The sequence below is a fragment of the Alexandromys fortis genome, unplaced genomic scaffold (assembly GCF_014885135.2).
Source record: "Alexandromys fortis isolate MF-2015 unplaced genomic scaffold, M_Fortis_MF-2015_v1.1 scaffold_18, whole genome shotgun sequence".
Lineage (NCBI taxonomy): Eukaryota > Metazoa > Chordata > Mammalia > Rodentia > Cricetidae > Alexandromys > Alexandromys fortis.
This window is the reverse complement of record NW_026067897.1, coordinates 9,115,934-9,136,839: the sequence shown is the minus strand read 5'-3', so window position 1 is coordinate 9,136,839 and position 20,906 is coordinate 9,115,934. Positions and strand designations below refer to the sequence as shown.

Genomic DNA, 20,906 nt, shown 5'->3' with positions numbered 1-20,906 from the left:
GCACATGGTGGCAGATGATGATAGTGTGTGTGTGTGTGTGTGTGTGTGTGTGTGTGTGTGTGTGTATGTGTGTGTATTTTCATTGGTAAAGAAACACTGTTGAACTGGGAGGCTCTTTGTAGATATGCTTGTGCTTTTGTGCATTTAAAAACCCTTTTAACCTCTCACTGCCCTGTGTTCTTTCAAATGATCAATAATTGAAACGCTGTGTTTCTGTTGGGTTTTTTGTTTGTTTGTTTGTTTGTTTTTTGTTTTTGTTTCTGTTTTTTTGAGACAGGGTTTCTCTGTAGCTTTGGAGCCTGTCCTGGAACTAGCTCTTGTTGACCATGCTGGCCTCGAACTCACAGAGATCCAACCTACCTTTGACTCCCAGTGCTGGGATTAATGGCCTGTGTGGTCACCTCCTGGTGGGACTTTGTTCTTGTGTGTTGGCCATGGGTGACTGGCTGTTGATGCCCTGCAGTGCCTGGGGCTCCAATATGGCTGCATGCCTGGCTGTGGGACCTAGCCGAACCATTATGTGTGGCCAAGGTGGCTTTCAGGGAACCGGCTGACTGTGCAGAAACTTAGTTCTTTGATTTATTAAAGATTTTATTAATTTATTTTTATAACTCGTACTAGGGGAGAATATTATCACTATAAAATAAAATATATTTTGCAGGTACTTGAAATATTCTTAAATAGTACCAAGAAAGATTTGTGGACTATTGGAATTGCTTGAATTTAAAAAATCAACAAAACTAAACAAACAAATAAAACCGCCCATTTCTTTAGAGGTGGTGAGAGTCCACTCCTGCCAGATTGGGGGCGAGGGAGGAAAGGAGGGAGAGGTATGTGTGTTGGGGGGAGAGGTTGCTCTGTGTTCAATGTGAGCATCCATGCTGCATTTTTTTTCTCTTTTTCTTTTCTTTTTTTTCCCCCCAGCAGAACTGGCTCTGCCTTCCCATCAGTGTGTTGTGTTTCAGCTCACGTGACTTTTCCTGCCTTGCTTATCTGCTTTCTCCTGCAGTTACTCTCCTTTCAACATTCTCTAGCACTGGACTGGGCTGTTTTCCTTGTTAATCCCCAACCGCTCTTTCCCCTGAGGGTTTTCTGGAGCCATTTCTCCACGTGAAGCCTTCTGATTCTTAGGTACTGAGAGTCAGCTATAAAGAAACCACATCACAGGAACTTTTAATTAACGCACCACACGGGAACAAATCGTTGTGGGTTGTGTGTCTGAAATATACTTAGGTATCTTCCCCTTTCTTCCAGTTTCGCGTTTTAACTACCTGACAGCCTTAATGCCCATGCCTTGCAGCCGTCAGGGCTTTACAGGAAAGCAGAGCCAGGGGCGAATACAATATAAGGAAGAAGCTCCTGAGACTAGGGAGGCTGACATGTCCCACAGGCTGCTGTCTACGGGGAAACAAGGGCCACCAGAAGTGTGGGTACCAGACCAAGGTCAGGCTAACAGATGGCTCAGCTCCAGCAGCCAGGCAGAGAGTGAACTGGGGAAGAATGTGAGTGAGTTCATTCTTCTTGCTCTTTTGTTCTGTGTGGTCGGCCAACTGCTGTACCTAAGTCCCTCAGTTCAGTGGCACCCTCTTCTGAAAACACTAATGCAGAGCTGAAGTTTCTGGGTACCCTGTAGGTCATTCCGATCGCCTTCTAACCATTGCTCTCGAGTACCTCCTGGTGTGATCAGTGTGCCTCACTAATTAGGTGAATGTTTTAAAATCACCCTGGGAAGATGTAGTTTTCCCAGTCTGTTAAAATGGGCCAACTAGGTCCCCTAAGTCTCGGTCCTCTGGAGACCTTCTGGGCTGTCGTTCTGCGGCTCTTCCTTTCCTCCAGCATGTCTGCTGTGAACTCAGCTGATGGCTGCATCTTAGAGCTGCTCTCCGCTGATGATGGCTGCATCTTAGAGCTGCTCTCCGCTGATGGCTGCATCTTAGAGCTGCTCTCCTCATCTGATGGCTGCATCATCTTACAAAGTTTCTCTGGCTTTGTGTATCTCTTCTGTGAAACAGAAGTTTATCAAGGTGCACATGTTTTTGTCTGGTATAGATTGTCTGGCAAAGGAAAATGATCATGTGTTAATCATAATGATGTATTGATCATCCATGAACCAGGTGTCCGTCCAGTTCATGGTTAATGCCTGGTATCCTGGTATTGCTACCAGCAAGTTTAAGGTATAAAAAACAGTTTTTCATAATTATTCTTTATGTATCGTTTTCATTCTTCTTTGTTTTTGAAATTTAAAACAGGGAGGGAAGTGTTTTGAAGCTTGTACATATATACTACCTGATTTCAACATCAAATATGTTTGATTTAATAGTGGGGAACATTTTTACTCTAACCTGGGAGGTTCCACAAAGGAAGAAGGTGCTTCGGTTTTTTTTTTTCAGTAACTAAATTAAAAGCATTCGATTGTTTATGCCTGATTTATTCTTCCTTAAGTCCATCTAAAAAAAATCTTAAAATATACAAAAATGAGGCAGACCTTTACAATTGTGTTATGTTCCTGGCTCTGTTTTTAACATAGCACATCATGTTATAGATGATGCACTTGGTATATTTTTGCTTTCAATCCCCAAGTGCTAGGATTGGGGTGCTCTGGGGTGTGATTAGGTTAGGAGGGAAGAGGACTCCACAGATGGCATTAGCGACATCGTAAAAGAGCCAGAGAGCTATCCCATATCTTCCTGATCTTGAGGACACAGCGATACGCTACAATATGTGACCCAGGAAGTGGACACTTACCACAGCAAATCTGTGGGCCCCTTGGCCCTGTGCTTCTTATCTACGGACCGTGAGAAGTCTCTGTGTGGAAGCCACTATGTCTAGGGTATTTTATGAAATGCCACCTGCAATAGTAGCAGCAGAGGTGGTTTAAAGATTCCCCCCCCCAAAAAAAAAGTATGCCACATGGAATATTGTGTCAGAATGCATGTTTCCCCTGCGTTTGGACCTGTGAAACAGCAGAAAGCTCATGAGAGACTTCGTTCTGCAAACAAGAGCGATGTTCCTGCAGTCTCCTGCAGTCTCCTGCAGCCTCCTGCAGTCGTCTCCTGCAGCCTCCTGCAGCCTCCAGCAGCTAACACGTCACAGCGCTTTGTGCTCAGAGGTTTCAGTGGCTCAGCTGATTCTCCGTGGAAACCTGGGAAACCTCATGTCTGGAGCTTTTGTCGACCTGAAGCAACCCTCGATAACACCTGGGAAGAAGGGATCTCATTTGAGGAATTGCCTCCATTAGGTTGGCCTATGAAGATGTCTGTGGGACATTATCTTGACTACTGAGTAATACAGGAGGCCACACCCCACTATAGGTGGTGTGCTACCCCTGGGCAGGTGGTCCTGGGCTGTGCTGGAAACCTGCCTGAGCAAGCCTGGAGCACTGCTCCCCATCAGTCCCTGTTTCAGGTCTTGCTTTAGCTTCACTTGAGGATGAAGTGTAACTTGTAAGCCTTTTTGTTCCCCAGGTTGCTTTTGATGATAGGGTTTATCGCAGCAACAACAACAACAACAACAACAAAAAAAACAGGACGCTTTCCCTAGAGAGGGTGAGTTCTTTCCCATGACTGATTCAGCTTCCCAATGGGCATGCCTCTGTGAGCCAGGGCCTGCACTGTGCAGGCTGAGGACTGGTCAGACTCTCAGGCATTTCTCGTCATGCGCGGCAGCTTACTGGAAACTGAGAACCCTTTGGATCCTTCAGCCATGCCCCCTCTCAATGCCCCAACCCCGACATTTCTGCCTTGCCCAGGTCTTGCTGCATTCTTGGGGTACCTCTATCTTAGTTTCTACCTTGGAAACCTTTTTTTTTTCTCATCTCCTTGCCTCTGATATACTCACTTCTGCGTCAGCTGAGAGATCAGCTGGTCCCATTTTCAGGCTGCTCAAAGCCCTGGCTGCTGTGCTTAAAAGAAAGTATCGTGGGCTTTTCTGGGTCTTCCCTGGCATGGCCACAGCACCTGCAATCCTCTTTGTTACCATCTCAAGCTCCACCCCTGTTCTTTCATTAGCCTGAAGTTCTTTTTGTGTATTTTCTGGTTTGTGCTCCCTGGTCATTCTAAAAGCCTTCTGTTATGATGTCTTCTCTTGAATTTTCCTCAGCCCTGTGTGTTCTGAATAAAAAGAACAAAGGAAGCAGTCATAGCTTCATGATGCCTGAGTGATCTGGATGCAGAGACGTGAAGTCCACTTCTTCCCGGCAATAAACAGAGGATGTCGGTTGTAATGGGGCCGGTTGAGTCTGCTGGCCATCTGGTTCAGACTTAAGTCTGTGCTGTGGTGTGTGTGGTCCTTATCTATAGGTCACGGTGAGTCATCAGTCCCTCACATGCTGAAGGAGTTCGCAGTGGCAATGAGGAACGGCATCCTGAAAGATTTGAGAGCACAGGAGACGTTTGGCATCGGAGGTGAATGCCTTGGTCTTTTCGGGAAACACTGGCAGCCCCCACTTGTGCTGGCTGCTGTGGGGAGGACCACTGGATGCTATGGTGGACCACTGGCTGCTATGGTGGACCACTGGCCGCTGTGGGGGATCACTGGCCGCTGTGGGGGACCACTGGCCGCTTGCTCACCTGGCACTGAAAATGGAGCCATCCTGAACTGAGACGTTCTGCCATTGTAAAACTATACCCGGGTTTGAAGATTTAATTTGAGAAGGGAATACAAAATAGTAACCCTATCACTTTTTATACTAAATACTGGCTGGAATGATTTTTTTCTAGATTTATTAGGCTAAAGTCAGAATACTGCCGATTACTTATTTCCATTTTCCTTTTTCTTATGGCTGTAGGAGAAAACGGAAGGCAGTGTGTGCTTCATGGCTGTGGCTTGCTATTTCCCCTGAGTACTGCCATGCAAGACTCTGCAATTCCTTGACTCCATGTTCTTGGCAGCGCTCTGCTAAGCAGATGGCCGTGTACTCACAGAAGGCAAAGTAGTAGTAACTGAAAGCCAGAATGGGCTCCCTAAGCACAAATCGCAAGTCGCTTGCTTCATGCCTCTTATCTTTCACGAGGTTCCTGGGCTAGAAGATGAGAAGGCCTCGATAGGTTTGCATTTGAGTTTCTATAGTTCACTGGGTTTTCTTGGAGTTGTGGTAACACATTCAGTGTTCCCTGATCCTCTCCAAAATCCGAATATACTGAAATCTGAACATTTTAGAAGTCTGCCCTTTCAAACAGTTTGGGATTTTGAAGCGTTCTACACCGAGATGCTTCTCGGTCAAATTGTGCAAGTATTCCAAAATCTGAAAAGGAAGATATCACTTCCCAACATCTGAAGTACTTCTAGGTATTGTGAAAGCTAGGTCCCAAGAGTTTCCAGTCACAGGTACTCAGCTGGTCCTACCCTGATGACACAGGCATTGGTGCAGAGATAAGACAGTCTTTAGGTTGTTTGGGAGAGGTCATGTGCTGCTGGGTGGTGTCGTCCCTTTTCTGGTATCTGAGGGCTCATGCACTTGAGTTTGGTGTGATGGAGTAGCTCTCACAGGCCCTGACTTTGGGTCTACCTGGACTGTCCCCTCCCTACTTACCCCAACCTGTCTGGTGAAGGCGCTCACATTGGTGTCTCCACAGGACCCGCCTTCCTAGAGGCTGTATTTAGTATGAAACCAGTACGCTGACCCTGGGTATGAGGCTGGCTGAGCTACGCTTGCAGCAGAGATTTCTTTCCTTCAAATGCTTGTCGTTGTGGTGTCTTCACCCTGTGTAGGTGAAGAGGATCATAGCCGGAAGTACCCAAACCATTGTAGTAGCACAAAAGTGTGTGTACGCTCGCACGCGCGCGTGCATGTTCACATGTGTGTGTTCGTAGCTGTCCTCAGGCCCACGAGGGGGCTTATGGTGCAGGATGGGTGCTGGGTGCTGTGTCGTCTCTCCTTGGGCACTGCCCCAGCCTGGCGCTTCCTAGGCTGAGTCAATAGCAGTTTGCTATCTCAGAAAGCCCGTTTAGGAATTAGCGAAGTGTATGTTCTCTACATCACTGAAGCAGAATCTATGGAGGAGAATGGCGGGAAGGCAGGTTTCAGCCTAGTGTGACGTCAGAGGCCCCCCAGTCCAGACTGAACTGCTGTGTAGGGGGCAGGGATGGTCCATGAAAGCTTGAGATCCATGTAGTCATCGCTCTGGCCTGCAGTCCTAGGCTCATACTGCAGCATCTTGAGACCTGTTGGCTTTGCCCGTTCCTTGTCGTGACCGCTTTGTTTCTCACACATCTTTTCTGCCTCTCTTCGTGGGATGATTGTATCGGGCCCTGGAGGCTCTGTGCCTGTTCTGCGATGGAATTAGCGGAGCAGTCTATTCAGAGCGCTCTCGGGCTCGTCGTCGTGAAATAAGGTCGCTTCCCCCTTTAGCACTGCTGCCAGCTGATAAACACTTGGAAGCAAAGCGCAGGTGGGGTGAAGCTGCTGCCCTCAGTCCCAGGACAGCCCTTCCTGTTCTGTGACTGTGGCTGGACCTTGGGCCTCCTGTGGAGGGGGACTGACCGAGTGTGCATTAAGGTCCTGGTACCTGCAGGGAAGTGTTAGAGCTTTGCCGCCTGTTCTCTGGCTTAGAAGAGACCCAAGCAAAACTAGAGCTATCAGAGCCACAGCGGCAGGACAGATACCAGTGCTCCGTCCAAAGGCTGTTCAAGATCACCTGCCTTGTGACCCAGATTATCAGCCCATCACATGATTTTGTGTAGTGACCTCCTTTCTGGAGTAGGGATGATGGGATCTCTGAGCATCCTCCCTGGCACACGCTGGGAAACCTTGGGCCGGCAAGTGCTTTGCAATGGAGTTAGTGCCATCATGCACCTCCTGGCCAATCCGTCCTGGTTCCTGACTCTTGGAATTTCCCACACCTTTGCTGGTGATTCTAAACTGGTGATGAAGTCTTACTTGTGAAGAGTCAGTGCTAAAACTGGGACAACAAAGCCGGGCGGTGATGGCACTCACCTTTGATCCCAGAACTTGGGAGGCAGAGGCAGGTGGATCTCAGTGAGTTTGAGGCCAGCCCAGTCTACAGAGAGCCAAGACTGTTACACAGAGAAGCCCTGTCTTGAAAAAAACCAAACCGAACCAAACAAAATACAAAAAAATTGGGATAGCAAGTACATTTCGTTGGGGATCTCAGGCTGGAAGGAGGGGTCATTGCCTGGATGAAACCATTGCAGAGGACCTGTGGGATAGTAAGAGCCCCTGTCAGCACTGGAGCCCAGCAATGAATGCTTTAGCCTTCCCATCAAGAGCCTCCGAAGGCAGCCCATATTCCTTAGAAGGCATGCATGCGTATGTGTATGTCTGTATGTACACGTATAACTTTTTGAGACCGAGCCTTGCTCAGTGCCCAGGCTTGAATGAAATTGTCTGTTTAGCCCAAGATGAGCTCTCAAGTTGTGATCCTCTTGCCTCCACTTCCCTGGTGCTGGGATAACAGTCTGTCTCAGCACACTGTGTACCAATGTTCCTCATCTTTAGCAGAATCATTCTTCCTCTTAAGTCATGTGATTTTGCTGTAGTCCTTTGTACTTGCCTTTAGGCTGTGTAGATTTTCACAGTTAAAATCCTGGGTCAGCTGTGACTTGCTTTTGGGGGTATCATTTGCTGAGCATTTTAGGTACCCAGAAGTAAACCAGTTATCTTCATTTTTCATCTTAAAGGAAAATGTATCCTGTACATTAAATTTAACCCAAGAAAATCAAGACATTACACTGAAACTCTAGTCTTTCTTTTTCTCAGGATTTTAATTTTTTTTAATTTTTAAGCTGATATTTTATTTTCAAAATAAAATTTTACTTTATTTTACTTTAAGATAGATGTTAAATTTACATATTGAAATTCTTTTTTATTCTAGCAAAGTTGATTTAGATACTATTGAATTAATTAAATATGTGGAAATAATGTAACTCTTTCTGAACTCTGTCTCAGTTCCTTGAGTCAAAAAGCCCCCATAGATCAAATAAAAAACTTTTGCAAAATTATCAGGACTTTGATTAGAAATCTAATGGGATGTATATTCTACAGTGAAAACTAGTTTTATTTGGAAACCAATTTAACACCCAATATTGAAGTATTTATTATTGCAGTATTAAACCCATTTTGTTTTTATGGTTTAATTATGTAGTTGACCCCTTTAATCTGACTGTCACACTCAACAGAACCAAGCGGAGGATCTTTTTATCACTGCTAGCATTTGAGAAGGCTGAATTCTCTTTGGCGTGTGTGGCTGAGAGAAAGTAGAACAGTGCCAATGTCATTGTGATGAAGTTTAGTTATTTTTGTAATCTGTGAAATTGATACTTTCAGGTAAAAGATTTTACTGGGAAGAAAGAAAGCTAGAAGTTGAAGTAAATCTTTGTTATCTCTTGTTGCATAATGATGTCCTGTGTCCTCAAAGCTTAGCTGCAGAAATGGCCTCTATTCCCCTTTGCATGTCAGTGGGAACTCTGGAACTCTGCTCTGGGATTTAGACTCTTTGTTCTTGACCTGCCTTCAGTCGAGGTGTTTCTGAGGTTGCTGGCATGCTCTACAGGTGGAGTGACCCAGAACGATGGCTAGAAAGCTGATGTACATCGTGGTGAGGAATAAGCTCAGGCCCTTCCCCCATTCCTGGCACTGTTTGATCTGTCTGGATGGATTATAGGTCAAATTTTTGACCACGGTTGAGCCAGTAGGTGTCGCTTTCATTATGTCCCAACGTAGTTAGACTCCTTGAATTTGGCTATTCATCAAGCTTCTCCTAAGGGGATGCCCTGTACAAGGAAGAGCTCCAGAGAGCTTCTGTAGAGTATAGGGAGAAGTTTTGGCCCAGGAGGTGCTCCAGAGAGCCTCTGTAGAGTTTAGAGAGGAGTCCCAGTTTAGGAAGTGCTCCAGTGAGCCTCCATAGATTCTAGAGAGGAGTCACGGCTCAGGGCATGAAGATGATGTGTTTAGGAGGGTTGGCCTGGAGACCAAATGAGAGCCCAGAGCAGCTACATACTAACACAAGTTGATTGGCAGCTAAGTGAGCAGACAGAACAGATCAAATCCAAGGTCTTACATAGTGTGACACCTGGGATCTTGAGAAGTTCGGTTTTGTAGTGTTAGTCAGGGAAGAAGCAGGGAACAGAAAAAGTGGTTTTTGTGTGGTACACAGGGAATTAGAAAACCTGCAAGTTGAAGGTCCTAAGATAGAACTAATTCATCGCATTGCTACCACTAGGAACTAAAAGATAATTATTACTTACTATTTTAAATATTCTGTTGGTGATAGTAAATATATTGTTATTTGATACAGAGGAAAACTCTGAAAAGAAGTAAGATTCCATTTGGGGGTTGTTTGATGGCAGATAATCTGTAAGCACTAATCTTTTTAAACCAGGTAGTTACTGACTAACGAGCAGTACTTTTTCCTAAGACCTGTGTTGACCTGAGAGTGCAGCATGATGGGCGTGAGCGAATTCAAAGGTTAACTTTCGGGAACACTTTAAGAAAGACATAGAGTAAGTTTTGTGTTTGAGCTTGGTTTCCACCCCTAAGAAGATTCCTTTTCTGTATGAAAATCTGAAATCTGAAACACTTGCGGTTTCAGTCATGTGGGTTTGAGATTCCTTACCCATTTCACTATTAAGATAGCGAAGTTAACATCAATCAGCTTTGAAGTATATGTTGTGGAGGCGTTAGTTTGGATAGTCTCAGTTTCCCTGCCACGCCGTTTTTCCTGACATTGATTTCTTTGGAGACCTGAGACATAATGAAGCAAACATTAAGTATCAAAAGTCAACCAGAGTGAAACCTCCTATCTTATTTTATAGCCAGGCCATGCGGCTGAGCTAACACACTCCTTGCAGATCCTTGTTGCAAGGCACTGGCCCGTGCCAGTAAATAGCATTCTGAGGCTGGAGAGCCGTCTCTTGATCCCGGCCATGCAGGGAGGCCCTTGCTTTCGTTCACACGCTAGTCTTCCGCTAGTACTTTGCCCGTCCACTCACAAGGGTTTGCTGCTGAAACGTACCCGGCCTTCTGTTTCAGTGATGACGGCTGAATGTTCCAGTACCAGAAATGAGAAATGTCCCATGTAACACACTGCAGTGTGGCTGAACCATGGGGAAAACTTAAAAGAAGCTGGCTATGAGGTGACAGTATTACATGATCCTCTTTGTACCAAGTATTAAGCGTGGTCAGTCAGGAAGGAAAATAGATGCGGTCCAGGGTGAGAAGGAAAGAATGCGGAATTGCTCAATGAGCAGAACATTTAGGTTTTTAAGAACAAAACAGTTCTCAAAATGGATGCTGGTAATGATGTATTTCATCACCCAGTGGTATGATTAATATGGAAAAGGCGATAAACTTCATGTTATGCATATTTTATCCAATTTAAAAAATATATAATATAAAAACATGTTTCAACAAAACCTGCCAAAGCCTTTTAAAGAAAAGTCATCCAACAGATTACATTACATTTTACTAATGCTGTACTTAATTTTGTAGGATAGCAGAACATACCAGTGTTGATATTGGCATCTTTTTTACACTTGCTTCTGAAGAAGATGAATGGATCTTAGGATCTGCGGGAAAGCCAAGAGTAGATTTTTTGGCTTGGAATTAGTGCCACCTGCTCAGAAAAGCACTTGAGGAGGGCTCCAATTATATATGTAGCATAGAGGAGAGAGCCAAGTTGGAGGGTTGCTAGTGATTATCTCCCAAAAAGCAGAAGTATGCAGTTAAGCAGCGTTCTTAGAGATGATGCACATCGGAGCTATCTTACAGCAAGCTAAGACGTTGTGTGCTAAACCCTATGATAAATATATAGTAGAAACTTTTTTTTTGGCAGTATCTGGATAGAACAAAGGGCCTAATTCGTGCTATACCAACGTTCTGCCACTGAGCTGTGTCTCCAGTTCAAAATTGTGTGTGTGTGTGTGTGTGTGTGTGTGTGAGAGAGAGAGAGAGAGAGAGAGAGAGAGAGAGAGAGAGAGACTCTCACATGCATGAACATGCTTGCTGTCTTTTGAGACATGTCCTCTTACCTGAAGCTCACTAATTTGGCTAGTGTAGCTTAGCCTGAACTATTTAAGTGAAAAAGAAAGACTTGCATTTTGTTGAAGTTACCTCTTGGAATTTGGAGATGCTTACAAAGGGTGGGGAACTGCCAGAATATAATAATAGGAAGCAGAAACTTGTTGACACAGTTTCTTGGCATTGTATCCGAGGGTGACTTAAATAACATTCTGTAATTTTTATTTTTCAAGCAACACAGTGACTAATTTAACAGCTAGTTATTTAAAAATAATACTTTAACAGTCACCCTCAAGGTGAGATCAATTCTTTCTGCCTTCTGTGGTTGGGGGTTCATTACCCCTGTGGTTTTCTTTAAAGAAATATTTTCCATCAGTTAATAAGGGATTTTACACAGGAGACTTTAACAAATGTGAAGCACAGTGTCTACTGGGCAGGTGAGGGTAGAGACTGCGGAAGGACTAGCCTGACCATAGCAATTCCTCTTAACGAATGTTGGACTTAGGGAATATCAGAGCCTCACAAATGAAAACATTGAAAGTAAGGAGGCTTCACTGCCCTCTTGCTGGTCTGTCTCCACTGCCCTAAGACACTTTCAGAGTCTCTTGCTTCTATTCATGTATCTAGAATAAATACTAGACCCTCCTACCTACTTCCGGCCATTTGGTTGGGAACTTAATAAAGTCTAGATTTGGTTCATAATTATAGGAATCATGATATATAGATATAGGAATATAATCTTTTCTGTCTGAGTTACTTCTAGCTTCTGACTCATGGTCACTGGAGCCCTGGAGAATGACATGATTATTGATTAAGTAACACTCAGCTAATAATGTGCTAGGCTGAAGATCTTGTGTTAGTGTGCTACACTGTGTGACTACATACCATGTATAGAAGTGTGGGCGTGAACTCTTGGGAGAGGCCATGTGCTTTTTGGAAAGGTGTGTTCCTTACAACTGGGTGCATCTAGTCTTAATTTGCAGCTGGGTACATATTTATCCTCAAAAGATCATGATGCTGGCCCTGCAGCCAGTTTCATAGATTTTTTCATCAAGTTGTTCTCTAAACATTTTTAACATGGATAACATTTTCTCAACTGTGGTTTGCTAAGTGCTATTTTTAGAGAATCCATGAATATAAATGATGGGTTGGAAGAATTTAATTTGAGTGTATTTAGTGAAACTTGTAGTGTGCCTTTTTCCCCTATAAATTTATTTATTTATGGGACTCACTTTCAGCTTAGTCCAGATAAATTAATCCCCAGGAAGCAAATGGCTTTAAGGCACCTGTCCCATGAAAAAAACATTGGTATGTGATGTGTTCAGTTTTTTTTTTTTTTTTTGGTTTGTTGGGGGTTTCTCATGTAGCCCTTGCTGTCCTGAAACTTGCTCTGTAGACCAAACTTAAATCTCCTTGCTTCTGTCTCCCATGTGCTGGGATTAAAGGTGTATACCACCACCTTTTAGTCTTTTTGGTTTGATTTTCTAACTATTGTTAATTGTGTAGTCTTTTTTGCAACATGACGGAAAATTTGCAGGTTGCCCATAAATCAGGATCCATAACCCAAGGAGATGGGGAGAATTAGAAAAAAGAAAACAACAAACAACAACAAACATGTTGGGGACTGCAGTCCACCAGACCCTGAATTTCTTGTAAACAACTAGGCTGCTCTGAGCAGGAGACCTTGATGGCAAGGGGGTTGGTTCTGAGGAGTCTGTAGCTGAAAGATCCCTAGAGCTGGGTCATGGCCAGAGCCCTATATAAGCTGACCCTGAGCACAATAAAAGGGACATTCTTTGCATTTTTGTCTCAAGGATGTCCCTATCTGTATATCTCTGTGTGTATGTTTTTAAGTTTTCAGCTGAGCTCCTGTGGCACGCAGCGAGTAGAGCGTGGAACCGGTGTGGTTTTACACAAACACCCTCTGGTTACATGCCTCCTGTATGCCCATTGTTTTTACATATTTTGTCAGAATACTTCGCTTACCTGTGTGTATCAGTTCACACTCACTAGAGAAATCATCAGTGGATTTGCTAAGCCACCCTACCCTTATACACACACTCATCCCAATGGAACCTCCAGGCCACAGAGAAGGCCACTCTGCAGCCATTGTGTTCATCCATCTGAAGTAAGGTGGTCATTGCCTCGGGCTTTCGGGATCACAAGCACCCAGCACCCACCCATGTAAACAGTGGGAATCAACAGGTAGCTGCTGGTCTGAGCAAACTGAGCAGTCCTGGAGTTTCAGAGAATACAGAATCTTAATGGTGGGTCTGCTGCTGAATAGTTCTCAGATTCTTACTTTACACATTGCTTGTGGACACTCTGAGCTCCCTTGATAGATGGCTATAAAATCACTTGAAACTGTATGTTAGCAAACCCTGTTATTATGAGCTGACTAAGAACAAGAGAGAAATTGTAGTTTTAGATTACCCAAGCCTAGAATATCCCACATTTTACTTGAGTTTCCCATGGATCCTCAGCACATCAGCCAGGATGAACAGTGGAACAAAATGTGGATTATGCTCTGGTGGTTAAGTTGCCCTATGAAGTAGTATTAATATTTTACATTAATTATTTTATATTAATGCCATGGAATATTTTTTATTTTACACTGGAATAGATACAACTGTTAGCTCTTCAGAGACTTGTGGAAATGAAGGATGGACTGTGATGTGACAGAGAATCAAATTGGCGTGTGGGAACTCTGAACGCTCAGGTGTGCTGTGTGACTTTGGAGCAGTTGTTGAAGCACTCTGGAACTCCTCTCCTTAGTGAAAATGGGACAGCTGTGTACATACCCGTAAGGCCTTCACGTTTCAGTCACTTATGACGTTAGTTATTTTAGTAGGAGGACTTTGATGTCACATGACAACTCTGAAGATAATCCAACACTGGATTTCTTCACGTGTGCCGTTCCATTTCAGCTGTAATTGTGGGACTCTAATTTCTCTGAAGCTTAATGGAGTTTAGCTCTTCATTTTCCTCTCTTCAAAAGTATGAAAGCAGGCAAGAATAATCATAAAGCTGAAAATGAAATTTTGAGCCAAAATAAAAAAAATACCCACTAGTTGCAAAATAGCATAGTATAAAACCATTTATTTTATTCTGAGTCACAATTAAATTGGGCTCAGACATTTTGTACATTAAAAGTACACCCAGATAATTCTAAAAGTATATGATTTTGTTGATTTGAATCCCTGGAGTCCCGTATAAAATAGCTTCATTAAAATTCATGCACCAAAGGAACCAAAGAGAAATATGGAATCTGAGTCTTCATTTTCGTTCAAGCTTATGCTAAATTCTACTTCATATATGGCAGAGCATTGCTGAGTGATCTGGTAGCATCAGACTATCTGGAAAGGTTTCTAGGTGACAGTGTAGGGGTGGATGCCTCTTAGCTGTTATTAAAGTAGACATTTTCGGGCTTTCTGTCAGTATTTAAAGCCATATAAAATCTGGGTCAACGTGTACAGGCCGACTAATAAGCCTCATGTACATCATTCGTCATGCATCCCCCCAGAAAGGGGCGTCTGATGGTTGTGGATCTGGCAGAGACCCCAAGTGACATGTTCCTTAGCCATCATCTGTTGCAATCTCAAGCCATTCCTTAGTTACCAATTGTTCTTCTATCCGTGCTTAGATAGTGTGTTCAACGAAGAAGACACCTATGCAGATCCTTCCTTGCCTGGCCCTCCCACTTTCAAGCAAAGATACGGTCCATTTTTTTGCTGTTGTGGCATCGGACAAAAGCAGATGTGGGAGGAAGAGAGAGTTAAAATTTCCAGCCCTGAATCTTCTTGTGAGTTGCCAGATGTCTGGATAAACATTGCTTTGATGATTCATGCAGCTATCCCCAAGTACAGTGAAAGCAGTCTCACACACACACACACACACACACACACACACACACACACACACGAGACATGCAGAGCCACTTCCCTCAGGGAGCCTTGGTTTCTCGTCATTGTTTTAAAATGCAGCATGTTGGTTAGGGCCAGTTTAAGATAATCTTTTCCTTCCTGAAGATGAGGTATGGTATGCCCCAACTCTGACATGGCCTACCCCACAGTCTGGCCACCCATGACATGTAGGGGCGCTCTTGTCTTGAATCTAGCTCACTGTTGCATTTGGGACATACACTGTTCACTTCCTTTATAACAAGAACTGAGTTCTAGAAGTCCAAGCTCCATTTCCCTTGCCCTGTTCTGCTGTGGTGTGTTAGCCTCTCCGTCCTGCTGCTCCTGGCCCTCTGAGCTGGAGCCTGGTGGTAGCTACAAGGGAGGCTGCATTTGGGGGTGTGAAACCCAGGGTGGCTGTTGCGTGCCCAGAGCAAACCCGTTCAGTTGTTGATTTTTGTTGTTTTCTCAAACCAATGTAAAGCCTGCTACAGTAGGTCGGAATTGGCCTCCACCCATCTTTCCCTGCAGCGTTTTAGGAAATGCTTTGCTTTATGTGATTCGGTGAAAACTGGTTTCATCTTTATGCTCTTTGAAATCCCTTTTCTTGTCTATCAGAACGTTTAGTCTATGTCCCATTTCCTTTCAGAAATCCCCGAGCTAGACACTGAGAATATCATCCCTACTTTTCAGAGTCTTGAATTGAAAGCTGCCAGGACTCCATGGCCTAGAAGGGAAATAAAAGGTAATCATGTTTTTAGATGTATTATTAAACTCACATGTAAACTACGAGTAGTGGATGTGTTTCTCCTGTGTGCTGCGCAGAGTCTTGGTTTCCCTTCTTCATTTTCCCAGTTTCCTTTACTTTGCCTTTCTTGTTTACCCTCTCTCCTGCCCTCCTGTCTGCTTCTGGCTTCATTCAGCACACAGGCACGGAGTTCTTTTAGGGTCAGCCAGTGATTGAGGCACACACACCGGAACCCTTCCTCTGGCAGTCTGGGTGGCATGGGAGGGCTGGTGAAATGACATCAAAGAGTGGCAGCCCCTGACTCTTTCCCAGTGCTGCTGGTGATGGTCTGAGCATGGGGCTGCAGCTGTCCCGGTACCCACTGTCCTTCCTTCATTGTCGCTGTTGGCCCCGAAACAAATGCTCTCCTGCCCTCTGCATACTGACTTGGGCATTTGCTTACAGTTGGCTTTTCTGAGTTACCTGAACCTACTTTCTGTTTATATTGGATCTTCATGGTTAGGTCTGGTAGAATCCGAATTACGCATGGTAAACACAGCAGCAACAGTACCGCTCCGCAGCCAATGAATATGTGGACATTTCCACTGGACCTGAGACCTTACATGACAGTTGCAAGACGAACATTGTTTCTATCCTTGTCCTGTGTCACAGTTAAAATACGGGTGCACCAAAGTGCCCTATACAGTGACTTTCTGACCATTCTACAAGGTATGTGTGAAACATGAATGCATTTCACATGTAGACACAGTCTAGATGTGTGCACAGTTCTTGATAGTCTACTGTTCTGAAGGATGCGGGTAGTAAAGCTTCTTTCTCGGAGCTCTGCCCGTACTGAATTAGTTCTGTAGTTCTGAAAAGGCTACTGTATATGAAAGGCAGTGTCCCAGGCACCCCGTGCATACCTCATGAGGGGGAGCCCTCAGTGATAGTGATGAAACAGGAATGGTGTTATCATGTTGTGTGTGAGGCAGGACTCTGAAGGCCGATGAGAGCCTATCAGTAGGAGGGAAGAAGGGCAACAAGTTCAGTGATCCCATTGTTAGTTCATTAAATAATTGCCTCTGCTCAGATCACAGAGGTTCATTCATAAAAGCTTTGGCTGTGATTGGCAAGTGGTCTGAATAGTTATGATCTGTAGTCCTAAATCCTTCTGTTCTTACCGTACTGTCTAAAAGGGCTATAAAAGGGCAGTTATATAGTCTTGCATTTTTATAAGTTTAAACGCAATTAAATATGCATAATTATTCCTTTATTAGATACTTTCTTTTTAAGCATGAAATGTTCTGAAATATTATCGCCTTTATTATATGTTCTTTTCCCAGACTTTAAGGAGCCAACCACCTGAAATTGAACAACACATACACAGCACACGAATTAAATGCAGCTTACTTAAATTTTGGCTTTCTTTTCTTTGTCCTTTGAAGTGAAAACATAGTCGAGTCTATCGTATTAGAGAATTTTCTAAGCACTCATTGCATAGCATTTGCTTTGTGTGCAGTTGAAATGAATGACATTTCCAGGTAGACAAATTGTATAGAGCCCGGGTGGAGTCAGAAGTAGAATTTGTGCCCAGCATGTTTAAGGCACTGAGCTCCGTCCCTAGCAACACACACACACACACCACACACACACACACACGACAGACACAGACACACGCATGCATGCACACACACATACACACACACACACAAGACAGACACAGACAGACGCACGCACACACACACATACACACAGACACACACAGAGCCATGCACAGAGACCCGCATGAGGCATAAAGAAAAGAATATGTAATTATATCGTTCGCTATGTGTCTCATAGATTAGCAGCAGCTCCATCTGAGGCCTTTCTTTGTCTCTGTGCCGGCGTTGCATATGCACAGCGCAAATGAGAACTGTATTGAAGATGCTCCGAGGGGACTCAGTGAATGAGAACCCATTGCTAAGATCCCGAGGGCATGATGACTTTCAGAGGTGCTTCTGCTAGCCCTGTGAACAGGAACTGCGAAGGAAGTCATGCCCCTGGGAGGATGTGTGCATTTGAACGCAGCAGTGTCGGTTTTGTCTGACGTTTGGGATTCTGCTGGCTGGAGTCTGCTTGCTTTCCTTCTGCCATCTAGTCACCCTACTGCCCCCCTCCCCCACACCCTTCATCTTTGTTTCCCTGCTCTCCATCCTGCTAGGCCTTGATCTGAGAACCCTGCTGTCCCAGCACTCCTTGTCTCTTGAGAGGGCAGGCTGATGAGAGTCCTACCCAAGCATGGTAGCTGCCATGTCTGCTGCCGTGGCCACTGCTCCACTAGGCCTGCCTCGCCTGTGCCTGGGGAAGGGCTCCTGGCTCTCTGGGGATCCTTGACGGTGCCTCTCAGACTCAGTTCTCTGAGGTGGTTTCAATGATGCCCTTAGCTCCATCTTTTCTCAGCTGGCTTTGGAAAAAAAAGCATTCTGCCTCTATCCATATTGGTGTTTTACAACAGAGAGCGGTATTATGGTTGCATATTTACAAATCTCTCTGCATTTTGCCGGGAAGGACCAGGCTCTGGCAGGAGTTGTATGTTCTGTTTGAAATGAAGACTCACTAACCTTAAGGGATCTCACGAGCCCCTGTGATAGGAATCTAAACCTGGACTTGCAAACTGCTCTTCTCAGTGGTAGACACCAGCCTCTTTTCATGAGGATTTTTAAAGGAAATTTGCATTTATTGCATCATTATTATTAGAACGCAGTCCAGAGATGGAGGAAGTTGTGTGAGGAGAATTCTGAGTGCTTGTGAGAACATTCCAAGAAAACAAGAGTCTTGTGACCTCAGTTTCTTCAAAACACAGAGTTGTTCTTGGAACATGACCCATTCTTGGAATGGGTCCTCCCAGATTGTAGCAGACAGGGGTGAGTTCACTTCAGATTGCTCATTGCTGTTTGCTGTTATTACCCAATTAAATCTTTAAAATATCCTTTATAGGCCTCTATGGAAAACACTTTGGCACATGTGGCTTGTCCTTGTGAGGCTGTGCAGCTTGGACTCATGGGAACTTCACTCATCTGACCTTTCCTAAGCCTCAGAGTATAAACTGTCTCTGAATAAAGCTGGCCATTGCATGAGGCTTTGGTCCACCTCATTTATCGATGGGCTCCATCCTCCCAGGTCCCTCACCTCTAGAGTGACGAAACATACATGATTGCATGTGATAGGTTCTGGTGTGTCCTATGAGTAAGCAAGTGAGGAAAACGTAAGTTCTTCTTAACACTTGGTGTAAACAAAGTGAAAGTTTCTGAAAAGGGGGAAATTACAGTGTCATTCTGTGGGTAGTAAAGACAGCCCCCTTCCCCTAACACCTAAATGGACCCTGCCCAGACAGTATGATGTTCTTATGAAATATCCCCAGGGCCTAGTCCCTGGCTGATGATGCTGTTGAGCAGAGGTTAGATCATGAGGTGTTAACTTCATCAATCCCCGAGTTCATACCCAGTGGATTACTAGAAGGAAGATTCTCGCGGGATGGGCAGGATGAGCTGGTGTTTGTGAGCACTCACAGCTTTTCCAGGGGACCCAAGCTTGGTTCCCAGCACCTATATCAGGCTTCTCACAACAGCTTGTAATTCCAGTTCCAGAGGTTCTGACATCTTCTGGTCTCTGCAGGTACCCATACATATAACATGCACTTAAAAAGACAGGCACACATAGACAGAAGTCTTGAAAAATATTCTAAAAAAAAAAAAAAAAGAAAAAAGGAGAAGATAAGAAGGTAGAGCCTGGTCGGAGGAAGTGAGCCACTGGGGTCAAAGCCTTCAATGGACATACTTTTTCCATAGCCCTTCCTTGCTCTCAGATCTCTTGTTGTACCACTGTGATATTTTTGCCTTGTCACAGGCCTTAGAGCCGTTGGCCTGCTGAGCAAACACTGAGTAAACACAATGCCTTCTACGCTGTTTTTATGAGGCATTCTGTCACAAGGAGGAAATGCTCCAAGGGACCTTTTATTTCACTTCTTATATCAATCTAACCTGTGTATCGTCAGAGCAAACTGAGCATGGCTACATTTTACTATCAAGTTCCTTGAACTTTGCATCTGGTAAGGGTTTGCGTTCTCTTCTCTGAGTGTGCTCGTATCTTTAAACTTCTAGAATACATCCCTAGATTCTCCTGAAATGAATTTTGGGATTGGTGTCTGATTATCATGGTTCCCTTTAGCGAGCTGATGTTGTTTCAAGAGCCCCTAGTGGACGGCTGAGGTGGTAGATGGTAAGGAACCCTGCATTCACAGTTCTGTCCTACGCATATATCCCTCTGGCAAAGCGTTAACTTATACAATAGTTACAGCAAGAGATCACTGACGTAGCTGATACTGTGATAAGAACAGCTATAGCAATATCACAGTACATGTTTTCACTTTGAAGTCATTATTAAGTAAAATAAAGATTTGTTAGAGCATAGGCACTGAGCTACCTGGGCAGCCGCCTGGTAACCGAGAGGCCCCGGTTAGTAATTGACTAACAGGTGCTCTGACTAGACCACGGAGATAGCTCAAAGGCCGATCAGTTCCTGGTGAAATGAAAGCATGGGAATTCATGACCCTCCTCAGAGTCATGTGTGATCTAAAAAATTGAGGCAGATGAATGTCTGGACTTTCCCACTTAATATTATTATTATTATTATTATTTTTGCAATGACTGACTACCTGCCACTGAAATTGTGGGAAATGAAACATAGCCTGGCTGGGGCACAACGGTCTGCCTTTATTATGTTTGGGAGGAAACAATAACCTGAAGGTGTGTTTTGATTTTCCTGCCCCCCTCCTTTTGTTTTTTGGAGGCCTTGATTTCTTCATCAGTCTTTTAAATATTAGTGTCATAAAGCCATGGTGTGTTACTTTTTTTTTCAACATAGTCTGTGATGTAGGTTGACTAACTATCAGCAGAAGTTTCTCAGATTCTTCCTGTTATATAGCTCTCCCTTTCTAAACAAAACAAAACAACAACAAAAAATGCACATTTAGTTTTCCTCAGTCATTCATACTCAGATGTATGCTTCTGGCTTCCTTCTCGCTTATATTGCAGATTTAAACCTTTTTTGATTTATAGGCACACACCAGGCATAGATGATACATGTGCTTTTATGTGGAATGTTACGTGCAAGCTGTTTATGGTCTTAGTGGAGTCTCTTTCCAGTGAGCACTGTTGCTAGCAGTGTCCTGACTTGATTCCTCGGTTCTTCGGAATTGGACAGCTGCCATTTCTTCTCCTTGTTGCCAAGGCCACCAAGTCTGGGCATCTTCATTGTCCCTCCATTC

At 44.2% G+C, this 20,906-nt stretch overlaps 1 protein-coding gene across 3 annotated transcripts in view; it reads left to right on the top strand.

Annotated features, from left to right (window-relative positions):
- Fam110b (family with sequence similarity 110 member B) overlaps positions 1–20,906 on the top strand; it is a 132,528-nt gene that overhangs the window by 8,061 nt on the left and 103,561 nt on the right. Inside the window, exons 1-2 of one of the 3 annotated variants that reach the window (XM_050164400.1) lie at positions 14,763–14,777; positions 15,524–15,619. The exons of 1 other annotated variant lie outside the window; for it this stretch is intronic. The gene's annotated coding sequence lies outside the window, so the exon portion shown is untranslated. Of the gene's footprint in view, positions 1–14,762; positions 14,778–15,523; positions 15,620–20,906 lie in introns of those variants that run through there. One more of the 3 variants, XM_050164394.1, reaches the window with a different exon arrangement.